We start from the raw sequence: 12,647 nt of genomic DNA, 5'->3' as shown, positions 1-12,647 counted from the left end.
GAGAAAAACGTTTTTCGTTCGGCTGGAGAATCATCCTAAAAGTTTGAGCCAGGCTTTTCAGGACTCTGGTTATTGGAAATACTTCTGCATGCAATTACCGATAAATGTTTTAATCTGGCATTAAAATATTTTTCTCAACTGAATGCTAATGGATTCTACTCACTTATCAGCTAATAACTTTATTGAAACAGGCTTGTGGGGTGAAATCCTCACCCTAACTTTCTGAAGTCGGATCCTGCAGTCACTTGTAAAGGCCCTCACTAAGATGAACTAACTCAGCACACTGTAGAGATTGAATCTAATATCTTGTAATGCAAATGATTTAGTGCCACAGAAAGAAGTGTCTTTATTTATGTGAATTTTAACAATGTATAAGGAGGAAGTACATTATATTTATCATCAACCGCTCTTTGTTCTCATTAATAAAACACTAATTTTTATGTTACTCAATTGGTGAAGGGTGAAGATAGGTTGGTGTTGTACTCATTCATACAAACCACAGTTTCTCAGTTAATTCTCAGTTGAGGCTGAGTTAGTGAATTTAAACTGGTCAGCATTTGGGATGCCAACTAAAGGGGAAAAATTCCCTGATTGCAATTCGCTGAAAATTTTCCTTCTATGTTTATACTGAAACAACACAGTAGCATGTATAAATCTTCTGAAACAGAGGTGTGCACTGTACTGATGAATAGATCACTGTAAATGCCTGTGGAGAGTCAACTGTTATCTAGAAGCTGCTAATTTACATTGATAGGTTGAATTTGAACAAGGCAGTTTCAATTCGGGTTCAGGGAACTTGCAAATAATTTCATACTCATTTATATAATGATAATGAACTTATCATTTGCGTAATCATCAACGGTTACATAACTGTACAAAGATAACTCTAATTATAATCTACTTACTGTCAAAAACAATACTTGATTATTTAAACGGATACAATACAATACAAGAATTGACTCTGATTTAAGTTATCTTTTTTTCCATTGTCATTAGTGCATGCAACTTCCTCACATACTAATGAAATAAATGTTAATTTCTCCATTGATTTCTTCCTCTAAGTGCCATTGAATACTTCTGTGAATTCACTGCACAGCACTGCAAATAAGTTATACAAATTGCATTATAGTAATTTGGGCCTAATATACATTTAAATCACAGCAATAAAAAATCCAGTATAGATTTGTTGACCAGAAACACTGGAAATAATTACCCATTCACTGAGCTGTCATGGTGCATGGTGAGACTAATTTCTAGTTTCTCTCAGAGGCTGGCACTTCCAGTTTCTCCATTATTTTGCAAGGGTAAAAGAATAGTTCAAGCCATCTCATATTACTGATAAAAAATTTTCTCATTAGCAATTTTAAGTCTGTTCACCAAAATAGAAAGAAAACGATTTTACACTGCCATTATTGTACAGGATTGAGAACGATCTAAGTTAACTCAAAACCATCATGTAATGATTAAAGTTCTCATTTTCTACTATTGTAATTTGCTACAATATGATCTTAAAGGAAGATGTAATTTAAAAACTGTGTTTTAAAATATGAGCTGCTGAGCAAATAAATTAAGCCTTCTGATTTCATTCTGGTTTCCACTATTGGAGTATTAAAAAAATCATTCATCAGATTATGAATTTTCTCTTAGGATAAGTCCATCTTTGGCATTCCTAGTTGTGCTGAAGACATTGGTCGTGAGTTGTCTTCTTGATCCACTGCAGTCCTTGAGGAAGTGGAGACACCTTTGGTGCTATCACAAAGAGCATTCCAGGATTTTGACCCACTAATAGTGAAGGAACAATGATGTATTTCTAAGTCAGGATGATGTGTGACTTGGAGGGGAACTTGCAACTGTTGGAGTTCCCATGCATCAACAAGATATTTCAAAAGTGTTTCTCCATCTTTACTCCATTGAACAGTTCCTTTCATAGTTACTTCATTTGGCAGGTTGGGATCTTGCTCTCCTAAGAAGCAGTAGTGAAAATGGTGGGAAGAATCAATAATCAGATGTTTTGGTAAGCACATCAACACCCTGAATCTGTAGTCAGTTTTATGCAGGGCAATATGGCCAGTGCTATAATTTCCAATTATCTCCACTGCAAGGTCATTGGTTTCTCAAAATTTGCTCGGAAAAATGGGCTATTGTCACCTGTAATGAGGTCAAGGAGAGAAGGGAAATTCTGTTCTATCCATCTTATTTAAATAATGTATAGATTCCATTCAGTGACTCTCTAATAGAAACTAATACTGGGATGGCCATTCCATATTTCTCAATTAACATAACTTCTGAAAGGAGTGTTAACACTGGCTAGAGTTACAGAATCTTAGAGGTGTACAACACGGAAACAGACCCTCTGGTCCAACTTTTCGCTGCTGACCAGAAATCCTAACCTAATCTAGTCCAAGCTCTTGGCTCATATCCCTCTAAACCCATCCAGATTCATATACCCATCCAGATGCCTTTTAAATGTTGCAATTGTACCCGCTCCACCACTTCGTCTGGCAGCTCATTCCATACACACACCACTTTCTGCATGAAAATGTTGCCCCTTAGGTCCCTTCTAAATCTTTCCCTTCTCAGCTTAAACCTATGCCCTCACCCCTACCCCAGGGAAAATACCTTGTTTACTTACTCTATCCATGCCCTTCATGATTTTATAAACCTCTATAAGATCACCCTTCAGCCTCCGACGCTCCAGGGAAATCAGCCCCACCCTGTTCAGCCTCTCCCTGTAGCTCAAAGCTTCCAACACTGGCAACATCCTTGTAAATCTTTTCTAAACCCTTTCAAGTTTCACAACATCCTTCCAATACAAGGGAGACCAGAATTGGACACAATATTCCAAAAGTGGCTAAACCAATGTCCTGTACAGCCACAATGTGACCTCCCAACTGCTATACTCAATGCTCTGATCAATAAAGGAAAGCGTACCAAACACCTTCTTCATTATTCAATGTATCTGTGACTCTATTTTCATGAACTGTGAACCTACACTCCAAGGGCTCTTTGTTCCACAACATTCCTCAAGACCTTACCATTAAGTGTATAAGTCCTGCTCTGAATTGCCTTTCCAAAATACAGCTGAAACATAACATCCCAACACTTATACTGACCAACAAAGACAAGCATACCAAATGCTTTCTTCACCAACCTCTCTCCCTGTGACTCTACTTTTAAGGAACTATGAACCTGCACTCCAAGGCCTCCTTGTTCAACTAAATAAACTTTACTCAATAAAAGCTTTGGATTATCATGCTGCAGCAGTTACATCTAAAACATTGTGTTTAGCCACTTTAAGAAAAATGTTGTTGTATGCTCCAGTTGCAGAATTTCAGGACTTTAGTTGAACTTCAGAATAATTAACAAAGATAGCACTTCTTCATTATAATTATGATCGTGCACGTTGGTCTGAATGATATGAGGAGAAGAAAGTAAGAACAAAAGGGTGATAGGGAATGAATGAAGATATAGAATTCCATTAGAAATGAGAGAGATATGCATATGCAATTTGGCATGCATTCAAATGGCTGAATAAAGATGAATAGTGGCAGAGGCTTGGAAATACAGCAGAGTTCTAATCTGGGTTTGGGTTATGTGGGTAATGTTTGGCCAAAATTGAATTATCTATCCCTTTGAAAGAAGTAAGCTACCTATTTACATATGTTAATTTTTCAATTGGTGAACACAGTTGAATTTTAAACCCACGCCCATGGATTTGCTATCTTCCTGTAACTTTACTTTGACAACAGCAAGAGAGGTGCTAATTGAAACTAATGGAAACACTGCTGCTAAATACTCTACTTTCTGCTACCATCTATCATACTCATGTGAAAGATTTGTTTTTCATGGCACTTCAGGTTTGAGTTTGCTTTCTACAGCTCTGAGGTTTTGTAAATCATGTCAGGCTGAGTGGTGCCTTAGATGCCTCAATTGGACCTCCAGATGGAAGCAACATTATCAACACCAGCAGCCCTGTGATGCTGAGAGACCAACAACTGGGCAGCAGCACAATATCAACTTGAAACAGACCATACCTCTGGTTTTCCATCCAGCTACCTGATGAAGGATTAGTGCTCTGAAAGCTAGTACTTCCAAATAAACCTGTTGGTGTATAACCTGGCGTTGTGCGATTTTTAACTTTGATATGTCTCAGGGAAATCAGACTGTCGAGGCATCTGAAGTTTTAAAGGACCAGCTCTGTATTGGACCAGGTGGCCTCAGTGTGACAGTCAGAGTCACCATTTTTCTTGACCATTTTGTCTCTCTATCCTTCCAGGGTGCTGTTGGCAACATCTTGCAGTCAGCTTTTTTGGCTGGTTTTCCAGGGCTATGTCAATTATGTAAACTTCCCCTGCAATCACAACAGTGAGAACAAGTGGTTGCTTCGGTTTGTATCTATTGCTAACTTTACACAGGTAAAGTTTTCATGCATGGCTCAATCTGACATCCCTAGCGTGACCAGGAGTATTTGTCAACCGAATAGCTTTTCACTCCACCAATGTACACATGGTGTGCAACCATAGAGAAATATTTATGCAGGTGTAGGGAGAATTTCCTGAGAAGCTGCATTGATGCTTTTGTCCTGTGGTTGTCTAAGCTTGCTGACTTCTTTGGATCTGTCAACTCAATTAAAGGGTGTTGATAATGACAGATAATATGTCCAAAGTTGGCTGAGAATATCTATCAGAAACCTAAGCAGTAAACTCTAACAACACAATCTCAGTCTAAGTCTTAGGCACAGAGCACATGATGTCTGTGAACAGTTCCAAGGAAAGTGAAGAAAAATAAGAAAAACACAATAAAGGGATAGTGCACGCCCAGTTACTTATGTTGGTACATAATGTGATGCCAAAGGTGCCCTTATTAGTGAGAGCAAAGTTCACTTTAATTACTGCAGTCAAACAATATCAGAACCTGATTCAAAGGCCATTCTTCCCACTCCTTCACAATATCACTGATACAAAGAGCCCAACCAATGAATAATTCTCATAGCTCCCACCAATTCATGTCATCTCATTTAACATCAAAGAAACTAAGGGGACTTCCCAACCAGCCGCTAAGATTGGACAAGAACTGAAAGTAATGCAGTTAAAACAAAATTTATATAATTCTGCTAAATAACAGAAATTTTACAATATGATATTGGCCAATAATTACTGGAATTGTGATCCCTTCACGTGTGCCCTCAATGCTGTATGTGCGGATTAACCAAGTCTGCTCCTCACCACTTAACTGCCACCGCTGTCTTTGGATGTAGGGATCAACAGGACCTGCTTGGTCTGGTGTGGTAGAAGAGAATCAGTTACTGGTCTAAATAGAAGAAGGAGCTGGTAGATTATTGCATGTTCCTAGCTAGTTATGGGATTCATCACTGTGATAAACGTTAAGGATGATCAACTTTAAGGATGATCAAATATTAGGCTTTATTCCTCCAAGATCCTAATCTGATAAGCCATATATCCATGTGACATCAGAAGAGTGGATGGTGATTATGGTACTGCTTAGTACTAACCTTTTCAGACTCATATACAACACTCATCATGCCTGCAGCAGTGGGATTGACACCGAACAAAGAGGTAAAGTGTTAAAATACTGCCGGCATTAAAATGCCATTGACCAATATACAATTTCTCATACTTTCTCATGTGATATTGAAATCTCTGCCCCCAGTGCTCCTCTAAATTAATATCAGTGCCCATTTTTCCTGTGGATTCTCTCAGCCATAACCTAACCAAAGTAGGTAAATGACAGGTGAATCAGTGTGATCGTACCATGACTGTTTAAATGCATGGTCACCAACAGGAAGGACATCTATCTCCACCCACCTCTATCCGACCAAGTGATTTACCAGTATCATCTACTACATTCCCTGATGTGACCACATTTTAATGCCTCAGACTTCATGTGACACTGGAGAGAAAATTAGGAGCATACAAAGTTATTGAGTGTTGTGGTCCGGAAGAGTGTATGTTTGGAGGCAAAGGATTCAGCTATGGTTGGGGAGATGGGCTTTGGATTCTCGACCAGTGGTAATGGTGGTGCAGGAATTGGGTATGATGAAATATAAAAAACAATGATGTGTTTCTTGTCATTGACTTTTTTTTTCAGAAACAGTGGGCTTCATAGAGCAGTCCACTAGGCCATGTCCACTGGCCAAAAACAGCAAGGATTCTAAAGTGGCCTCACACTGTCAGAAATCCATCTGAGTTCCACACCAACCATTGCTGTCTCTGAACTTTCATGAATGAAATTTTTTCTCACAATCCTGTTAGACGTCACAGCCCACAATTAAGGAGTGGGGAGTAGGGAAGCTGATTAGTATCAAGTCTGCATCGACCCTCCAAAGAGCATCCCACCCAGCCCACCTTCCTCTTGTAACTGCACATATCCCATGGGTAATCCACCTTACCTGCACAATCCAAGCATCAATGGGGCAATTTACCCTGTCCAACCCATTTAATCTGCACATCTTTGGACTGCGGGAGGAAGCCAGAACATGTGGAGGAAACCCACACAGACACAAGGGGAACATACAAACAGTCACCTGAGGGTGGAATTGAACCAGGTCCCTGGTGCTGGTTGTGAGGCAGCAGTACTATCCACTGAGCCATTGTGCCACCCAGTGAGCCAGTGTGCTGCTACTCACTGTGCAGTTATTCTGGCCTTTGTTCTGATTTTACAGTTGTTTTGCGGTTTCCACATTTTCCACGGTTGCAAATGTCTACAGAGAATGGAATGTAGATACTGAAGGAGTTTTTGATAACTTCATAACGTTTGTACAAAACAGTTGTTCTCAGGCATAGATAACCCTTTTCTTTAGAATACAGCAGGATTTGGAGAATAAAGAGACAACTTACAGGATAGGACAAACGATGGGCTTTCGTAAGAGGATGGAGATGAGAGGAGAGCTCTCAGCAGGACACCTAATGTTTCCAGGGTGTTCAGGAATCAATTTTTCTATTTGAACTGCAGTGAAGAATGGTATGTGAGTGATGTTGATTCAGATATACTGAAACCTACCACATACTGCAAAAGCAATGTCAATCTCAAAGCAGGGGAGGGCTGCAGTACTAGTGGCTGTGAACTTTTATGTGTGTCTCTCTCTCCCCCAGTTTGTCATCAGAGAGAGAAGAGAATCCCTACAGTGTGGGAATAGGCTATTTGGCCCAACAAGTCCACACTGACCCTCTGAAGAGTAACTCTCCCAGATCAATTCCCCTGCACTCTTACTCAACATTTACCCCTGACTAATTCATTGAACCTGCACATCCTTGAATTGTGGGAGGAAACCACAGCACCCAGAGGAAACCCATGCAGTCACAGGGAGAACATGCAAAGTCCACACAGACAGTCGCCCAAGGCTGGAATTGAACCCGGGTCACTGGCGTTGTGAGTCACAGTGCCACCCTTATGATATTCTCTATAGTTACACTTTGTTTTGTCTTGCCAGAGACAGACAGCTAGCACAGGGCTTCACTTAGACTGCAGGCTTCATCCTGATCAATGGTGCCCGCACATTCACATACATTGCTTTGTAAGCATTATTTGTTGACTTGGTCTTATACCCAGAACCAACACTCTCAATATATATCTGGTGTGTGGCCAAAGAATCATGCAGGCCTTAGCCTGTTAACCTTAATTCGGTGACAGTCTACAGTCCCAACAGCATTTGAGCCACCTTGGCAAACCAAAGTTTTGTGAATGGGAAACAAAGGCTAGTGATGCTGGCTCCAGAATCCAAAACATGGTCATGGTAGGCATTCAATGAAATTTTGTTTTGCAACAGCAGTTGATCAGCATTGTTGAAAGAATGTTTCCCCTGAGTGAGACACACTGGAAAAGCGTTGTGGTGTTCAAGATATGTTGCTCTGCTGCCTACCACACAACCTCAGTATTATGGTGGAATAGCCATTGAAACCACTTACATAGCAAGCACATCAGAAGAAAGAAGTGAACCAAGGCAGCCCCTTTCTGCACAAACTATTTGTGAATACCTCAACCAAGTGAGACACCAGTGACAACAAACTGAGTTCATAAATAAAATCATTCCAATTTATGTACAAAAGTCACCTAATCATTCTGTTCATTCCCCCTAGTGCCTAGCGTTTCTTCACTTTTGCATGTCCTATTGATTCTATACAGGGCTACCCCAGTGGATGCAGCATGACTGGTAGAAAGCCATTGACTTTCAGTGAAGTTGTTTGCAATGCTGAGGACTGTATTGTGTCAGGATGTGTGGCTGCAGTTTGGGCTGGATTGTTGACAGAAAAACTGTAAGGCATTGGCAGAGCAATAGGAGTGAAAAGATGATTGCTATTATCGTGAGAGAGGAACATGGTTCATGTTCCGTGGAGACCCTGCCACTCCCTACAGCACATATTAGCTCTCTGTTGGGGAATAGATAGTTGTGACACCCTACATTTGCAGAGGGAAACCACAGTCATGATGCTAACAGTTTGAGATATATTTGGAGACAGAAAGCATGGAGCGACTCTGCTTGTATTGCAACAGAAGCTTTGTCATTGATTATCAGATGTTGCATCAGGATTAGGCCAATGTGTGCTAATGGTTGGTCACCAGCTCCATGCCAAAAAGAAGGGCCTCAAAGCTCTGCACACTGTCCTGTACCCCTCTTTGATCCTCATATGATTGCAGGCCTGCCAATTTACCAAGGGTTTGTTCCGCCAACCCAACAGCATTCTTCTCTGGTACACATCACATCAAAGTGCTCATCTGAGTCCTCTGTGGTGGAACCTGGATGTCACATCACCCTCCAGGAAACTGGCACATGGCCTGTCCTTGCTGCATGCCCAGTATCTTGCCGCATGCTGTTCTTGCCTCTAAGATACCAACCATAGCAATAATTGTATTGATGTCTGTGCGTATAAAGTCAATGGACACTGTGTCTTCATTATCTTTGTCTTCTTCCTGTTCCTCCACTTCTTAGGCAGGTTACAGTTTTAGGGTATTTGAAAATGCAAAGTAGTAAGGGGTAAGGCTGAGGTGCGAAGATTTGGAAAAATAAGAGCTTCATACTGACACAATCTGAAGCCTGTAAATCAGAAGAGATTATTGTATGAGGAAGAGGTGGGATGTGTGATGGAGGATTGGATATCAGGATATCGTCACTCTACAGTAATTTAGGTCCCACAGCTGGTTCTGGCGCCATCAAGAACAAACAGGCACAATTTTTCCCAATAAGGCTGGTAGTGGAGTTGATAACATGTAGCATTTGGAGCTGCATTAATTGATTTTGAGCAGTAATGTGAGGTCTTTTTTACTTCTTATGGCAGTTCCTCCTCATGCTCAGTGAATTGGCCTCCACAGCTATCTAATCCCATTGACTTTTGAGTATTGTCTAGAGGGCATACTGCACCCACCCTGACTGTCTGTCCTTTCTAATTCCTCCACCAAAACCTCCAATGCTGTTTCCAAAAAGCTTAGAGCTCACAATGTACCATTGATGCCATTGTTCAATTCTCCCGGATTAAGTTAATTTATTGTCTGACTGCCAGCCACAAGCCCTTTTAGGAGTTTCAGGTCAACATTAAGCAGTAGCGCCTAACTCTATCTGTTGCTAGCCGTACATTATACTGATCCCTCAATCAGGTTTCCAGCCAATGTTTTTATCACATGCCATGATTGAAAATTCCTCCAAATAGTTTTGGTGAACATAATCTGTACATTCCAATGGATGGTGCTTTTGATATTTTTTGTGTGGCAGCAAACATATAGAATCAAAAGGTGGACAACTTGGGACAGAACTTCATGATACCTTCAAGATTGCCACATGACTGCACAGATATGGAATTTACAGGAAATAATTATTATGGCCCCCACATCTGTTTTGGAGGGCTTTATGATTTAGTCCCCATTATCTCTTATTATTTCCCACACTGAATGTTCACAAAACAAGAGGCCTCAATAAGGTATAGAAACTCCAAGTTACTGTCAGATTTGATCAGATCTGTCAAAATATTTAATCAATGCATTTAGCATGGGTTATTGCTTTCAAAAGCCATTGTCAAATGTGATACAGTTGACTGCGGATAAATGCATTCCAGGATCCAAGCACAGAATTTCAATGTATCAGGACTATTCACTGCAATGAGATTGAATTCCCAATTCAGGCAGGGTATAATCCTGATCGGTGCATGAAAAACTTTGGAGCCAGCAGAAAATTGTCGAGCTCAAAATGCCTTCCCCCAAAAAAAGACAAAATGAACTAAACTTGTTTGCTTTTCCAGTAACTGAGAGTTCCCCATTTTATTTTACATGATTGGACAATAGCCAAGCAATATGATAACAAAATGCTGGATTTTGGAAATCTGAAATAAGACAGAAAATGCTAGAGATGGGCAGCTGGTCCCGTAACATCTCTGGAGAAAGAAATAATTCTAAAGTTTGAGATCAATAACCTTTCAACAGAATGGGAAAATGATAGAGATGTAATACATTTATGGAAGTACAGAGGCAAGGAAGGAGGCAGTGGGGAGAGACAGGGGAGAAATAAACAAAAAGGAAGGTCTACAATAGGGTGGAAGGCAGCAGCGATTAAGTGACAAATGGTGCAAGACACTGGACATGGTTATGGGACAATTACAGATACAAAATATGGATCTAGAGAAGGTGTAAAATGAGATAACAATTATTATTAATACCTATGGTATGATAAAATAGAAGTGGTGGTTATGTCCTGAAATTGTTGAACTTAATGTTGAAACTGAGAAACCGTAAAGTGCACAATAAAATGGTGAGACATTGTTTCTCAAGATTATATCAATCTGCTTTGAAACAGTACGGCAGGCTAAGGACTGGAGAGAAAATTGGCAGAGTAGTATAATAATAAGTAAGCAGAAAACAAGAGCCATGCTTGCACCCTAAACAGAGGTGTTCCTCAAAGTGAATATTCATTTTGTGTTTGGTCTTCCCAATGTAGAGCATCAGAAGCAGCAAGCATAGTGTGTTAAATAGCAATCAGTACAAGTTTAAATTGTCATGTGTTTTAAGACATATAAAGTAGAAAGAAGAAGGTAAAGGTGTTTCATCTCCTACACTTGAAGGAAATGAAAAGGGAGGTGTGTGTTGAGGGTAATTGAGGAATGGACCAACAAACACAGAGGGGACATTTGGAATATTTTGGCTACAAGGGCAAGAGAAGTAGTTGCTACTTGTAGCACGCTGCAGAAAGCAGAACAAGCAGGGGATGATCCATTGAATGTGGACTCTGGCAGATTCAAAAGGGAGGATGAAGAAAACCTGGCTGGGAGGGACCACATGGATTGAAAGGTGTTGGAAATACGAGGGATATTGTTGTGAGCTCAGTCAATCATGGCTGAATGTGCAACTGCACTGAACTATTGATCTTAGTTTGCAGCCATTGCTATTATAAATGAAAAGCTGTTGACATTCATAGTTATTCAGTTCAATAAACATTGACTCATAGAAACTGCACTGAAGCCTGTTTGACAGAGCAGGCACTCAAAGCTCACACCCCTCTTTTTGTTTATAGCTCAGCATATTGCAAATTCGTAAGGAGAGGTAGCAGCATACTGGCAATTTTGCTTGGCTAGTTATCTAGAGCCCCATGTTAATACCTTGGGGCCATGAGTTCAAATGGGGATGTTTTAATTTTATGAAAGCTGAAATGAAGAGATAACCTAATGGCAAAAATATAACCATAGTAATGTACAGGGTGCTGCGTTTGGAGCTTGAACATGTTACTGCTCCAACGTTTAGCTAAGCGATCGGGTTGGCTCACTTCTCTTGCAAAACCTCAGCTGTGAAACTGTGAACTCAGCTTTGTGCTGATTTAGTTGTTCGAATGAGAAAGGGATAGAAGCAGCAGACAACTGTACCCACAGACCACCTAAATGTCACAATTCTGAAACCAGCCTTGAGGCCAAACTGCCTCAAATAATACTTGAAAAAGCATTGCTAAATATCGACCACATGAAGCATGATAGTCACTTGGATGAGAGAATGCAATTCTGGAACTGTCTTAGGCCAATGCTGCAATGATACAGATGGAGTGGGAATTGCGTGACCCCACCTGGGCATGCACAGGTGCAGTAGGTAGATGACAAACTGTGATTTTCCTGCCAAATCTCCCCCCCCCTCCCCCAAGGGAACCACCTTTTCAGCCCAATTTGTTGGACAAACAACTGAATCAATTGTGAAAAAATCAGCTTGAATTTTCAAAAACACTCATAGATTCATTTGGTTGCAATGTTAGGAAGTAATTGAGAGGAAAGAATCGATTCATCATTTAAAAGTTATTTACAAAGTTCAAGCATTGTTTTAAAAACAGTCTTTTATTAAAAGTTTGGGAGAAGATTTGTGGCTCGGGTGCTCATTGTTGTGGTTCTGTTCGCCGAGCTGGAAGTTTTTGTTGCAAACGTTTTGTCCCCTGTCTAGGTGACATCCTCAGTGCTTGGGAGCCTCCTGTGAAGCGCTTCTGTGGTGTTTCCTCCGGCATTTATAGTGGCCTGTCCCTGCCGCTTCCGGTTGTCAGTTTCAGCTGTCCACTGTAGTGGCTGGTATTTTGGGTCCAGGTCGATGTGTTTGTTGATGGACTTTGTGGATGAGTGCCATGCTTCTAGAAATTCCCTGGCTGTTCTTTGTTTGGCTTGCCCTACAATGGTAGT

This window comes from Chiloscyllium plagiosum, chromosome 13 (assembly GCF_004010195.1).
Source record: "Chiloscyllium plagiosum isolate BGI_BamShark_2017 chromosome 13, ASM401019v2, whole genome shotgun sequence".
NCBI classification, from domain to species: domain Eukaryota; kingdom Metazoa; phylum Chordata; class Chondrichthyes; order Orectolobiformes; family Hemiscylliidae; genus Chiloscyllium; species Chiloscyllium plagiosum.
The sequence above is the reverse complement of the archived record's forward strand: the minus strand, read 5'-3'. Positions refer to the sequence as shown.